This window comes from Halyomorpha halys, unplaced genomic scaffold (assembly GCF_000696795.3).
Source record: "Halyomorpha halys isolate HHAL.00 unplaced genomic scaffold, Hhal_1.1 Scaffold279.1, whole genome shotgun sequence".
NCBI lineage: Eukaryota > Metazoa > Arthropoda > Insecta > Hemiptera > Pentatomidae > Halyomorpha > Halyomorpha halys.
In genome coordinates, this window is record NW_027115598.1 from 120,360 (window position 1) to 124,876 (window position 4,517).

At 33.3% G+C, this 4,517-nt stretch overlaps 1 protein-coding gene across 1 annotated transcript in view; it reads right to left on the reverse strand.

The window, feature by feature from the left end:
* LOC106680695 (uncharacterized) overlaps positions 1-4,517 on the reverse strand; it is a 20,652-nt gene that overhangs the window by 13,024 nt on the left and 3,111 nt on the right. The gene's annotated exons all lie outside the window — the stretch shown is intronic.

Genomic DNA, 4,517 nt, shown 5'->3' on the forward strand with positions numbered 1-4,517 from the left:
ATAAAGATTTCTCACAATAAATTCTCTACCTACTGACTCTTCAGTATATATTTCACGAAATGAAGCTTTTTAAAAAACTTCATTTCGGGAGCTATTTAACGTAAATAGTTTTAATTTTTTTTTTTTTTTTTTTTTTTTTTTTGGCCAAGACTCCCATTGGAGTCCTATACTGCCTAACCATGGTTGGGGGTCAAAGTTCTTCATTTTGTGGGACCGCCACTCAATGAAAAAAGTCGACGCCCGAGGCCGGATTCGAACCGGCACCGCCAGTAGACATCAAATTGGTAAGACTGTGTCTTAACCACTTAGCTATGGGCGGCCCTAGGTTTTAATTATCCTCATATTTAAACAAATTTACTCTACTTTATACCTTACTATATTAGGTTTTTATTGTCTTTTAGGTAGTTTAAAAAATATGGATTTCTTAATGAAAAATTAATTTATAAGATTCTTAAATTATCTTATAAGTGGCAGGCTAATAAATTTTGACTGGAATGACATTGCCTTTTTTCCACCGGACACTTGTACTAAATGTTGGTCACTCAAATTTGCTCCTCTTGAAGGTCAGTTTTAATTCTCAAAATTTCTAACGTTTAGGAAACCATATTTAATAAATTTGTCAGAAATTAATACAAATAAGTTGAACAAACTTATTCAATAGTTGCCACTAGTACGTGAGTTCTTTGACTTATTCTCTTTTTCTTATCTTTCTTTTACCCCTTTCTCCTTCTCCATTCCATTCTTATTTTTCCTAACCCACGTTATTACTTATATTCACCACATATGATTATTGTCATGTTTTCTATTCACTTCTTTTGTCTAACTCTTTATATTTTGTTTCTTTATTCAAACATCTCACTTACATATTTCATTAGTTACATATATATTAATATATGTATAACTTAAATTTTTTAATTATTAGTAAACCAAAATATTCATATTTCTTTGTTTCTTAACATTGTATAGCTTGAATTTTGTATTTCCTTAATTATTTTATTTTACTTTAATATTTAATTATTTATTTATACGTTTTATTTTTCACTTCATTCATCACTTTATTTTTATTAGTTTTCATTCTGTACAATTATTTACTTTAATCCTTCTGTTATACTTTATCTTTTTATTTATTTATTTTTTGTATTCAATGGTTATCTTGTTCTTTGTTTTTAGCCCCGATGAAGGCTAGACATTCTGGCTGAAACGTTGGCACTATTAAATAAGTTTTTTCAACTTATTTTTGTTAATTTAATCATCTTCTCTCCATAGGGTTAGGAAGTTCAATTTGGTATCTTAAAGCTTCGGAAAACAGTTTGGAATTTCTATTAACGGATATTTCGACTAATCGAAACTCGATAAGAGTTATGTAGTTTAAATCTTATTTGGTCAAATAATTACAAATTCCACAGAATTGGTATGAATGAGCAAAACAGACATACTAAAATATAAAAGCATTTATTATACCCTTCGATGTTCTCCTTTAAAAAATACAATGGGGAAAAAATTATAACTTATCCTTGACGGAGTTTCTCAAAGAATCGTGTCCTGATATAAATAGGACAGGGGAAGAGGGGCTAAGAGGAGGAGGTAGGAGTGCAATTAGCCAAGCCTAAGATATCCTTTTAATCCTTCTTCTTTATTAAAGAGGACTCGATCATTTATAAGGAACGGTCCTTAAGGATTTCTTTAGGAGCCAGTACTGCTACTGTACTGCTAACTTGCTAATGGTCCTTCGTCCTGCTTGCACTGTTCCTAACCGATTTCTAGTCTATTATCTTTAATGGATTTCATTATTCATCGGTTGGAAGGAAATTTTAAAATTCACTAATTCCCGAAACAGAATTTTTTAAAAGTGATCTTTGTGACTGGACGATGATCATCAGAATTATTCTGTTTCTTTCCTATTGAATAAATATATAAAAGTTTTGGTGTGGCCGTATGATTGAATGCGTTCGTTATGGTTTTAAGGCCCATGTTTCATCTTTCAATTTTTTGAATTATCATTATTATATTTATTTTATTATTATTATCTTTTATACATTTCATACCAAGATTCTGAACTCTTAAAATTAGAGATAGTTAATTATTTCAATGTGTTTTGACTTTTGTCTCCATCAACAAACACTCGCTCCCTAGTCTAAATAAATCCGCAACAAAGAAATGGCTTTCCTGAAAGATGTGGCTGACTGTTAGTGTAGTATTACAATATTGACATTGTTGCGGTGGTTGCTTGTTGATGAGATAGGAATGAGTCAAATTTGTATGTCCAATTCTCAATTTAACTTGTGCCACCAGCTCCTTGGAATTGGAACGATTTGACCTGGGCTATGGCTTTATTGTGTTTTTTTTTGTAACAGATTTTTAATTTAAATCTTTTAATATACTTTAGTATAAGGGGGAAATATTAAAAAAAAAGAAAGAAAAAAAGGTAGGAGAATATAAGGTTGTTGTTGTTGTTCGTTGGGGCTTTTGGGCGTAAAACCCTGAGGTCATCAACGCCCACGTTTCTCACTTAATAATTCTATTTCAAGATTTGAAATTCTTTAGATAATTGCTAAATAAGTTTAAATAATTACTTATTATAGAATTTTTTAAATATATATGACAAACTTTTGGGTTTAGATCTTATTCAAAAGATTATTCCTTTTTAAGAAAATTAAAACCATTCCTATGGTTTTTTCGTCATCATTCAGGGCATCCGAAACACTCGGTTCCACTCCCAATGTACGTAAGTTCATGGAGAATACAAGGTAAGTTTATTTATAAAATGCAGAACAGAGTAAAATAAAAGAAACATTACAGTTGTTTATATTACTATTTTTTTTTAGTCTTGAAGAAGCTCTGCGACACAGGACGAAAAGTTGATGTAAGCCATAGTTTAATTCATATTTGAGTCCGCACCTGGCAGATCTTTCTTTTATCCCCGTCGGCGATGCTCTACGCACCAAGGAGGTGTGCTCCATTGTAGCATTGCTCCATTGCCCAGTGACTGTCGAATGTTCCTGATGCCTTATTCCAGTCTACATTCAATTACGAAGCCTAAATCGCGGCATGTGCCGATAGAATGGGGGTGGATCAGGGCTACCAAAGTGTGAGAGCTATACGGCAGTCGTTGCGTGAGAATGATTCGAAGAATAGGCCAATTACAGGTGGCAGGGTATTGGTGTTCGCCATTTCAAAGAGACCCTAAAAGCTAATAGGTATGTGTAAATATCAACTACATTCCCCTGCGTGGAGTCCCAGGAGAAAATGGACTGCAAAGAGAAGTTGGGTCCCTCTGTCGCAAATACGGAGGGGATTCTGAAACACCAGCCCATGTTGGTGAAAGAAAAGACATCACCTGCTTCGAGGAGGTTAATTGCGTTGACACCGACGGATCCGTAAGATATGCCGATATTGTCGCATTTACAAAAATCGAAGATTTGGATCCGATGGTAAGATTTGAGAGTAATGACCACGAACAGGAAGGTAGAGTGGAAAGGGGAAAAAAAGAAATATATGAAAAATGTATCTCTTTCCTTTCAAAAATTCCACGAGACCTTTGGAGAGAGAGAGTTCACTGTGAGAGGCCTTGAAACTCAGGTCGAAACGTCGGCATAAAATAAATAAATATGGTTTTGTTTATTTATGTTGTTTTTTGCTGACAGCACCCCCCGACAAACTTCTCCAATAATTAATAATAATCTTTATATATACATTTATAAGAGGATTATTTACATCTACTTTTTCTATATTTACATATAAAAAGACTTTTCTTTTTTAAGGAGTAATAAAGTCTTTAACGGGGATTATCCGTACTTTTGTTCACTGAGATTTAGCTTATCTTTATCTTCTAGTATTTTCTGTCCTTGGCTTTTCGTGACGACTTTCCTTGTACCTTCTTTATCTCGTCTACCCATCTTCTTATTTGTTTGCTTCGGTTTCTTTTTATATCCAAGATCTATTCTGTTAGTTTCTTGGCCCAGTGTTCGTCATTCTCCTTATTAGATACCCAGCCCAATGGCATTCCATCTTCTTGACGTGCCTGATTACATCTTTGACCCCGGTATATTTCCTTAGTGATAGGCTACTGAGCTTTTGGCTTCTTCTTATGCCTAGAATGCTCCTCTCCATTGCTCTTTGGCATGTTTGAATCTTTTTCTCATGGTGCTTCTTGAGGTAGCATGTTTGGCATCCATAAGATATTAAAGGTAATATACACCTATTGAAACTAATGTTTTTAGAGGCTGGCTGATATTTTTGTGTTCTTCATTATCATTCGTAGGCTCCAATATTTCCGCCAACTTATCTTAATAATCTTTGGTAAATAAATAAATTGGGTACAAGAAAATTTTGCGACGAGAATAAAACTGTTTTACTGAGGTGTAGATTGTTTTATAAATTTACAGTATGGGGCTATCTGTCGCACAGTAGTAGAGTGTAAAAAAAAAATTCAAGTTTATCTTACACTCAAATACTTATAAACAAATTCACTGTAATTGGTTCTACCATGAAACATAATTTTTAAGCCGTAATCTTAC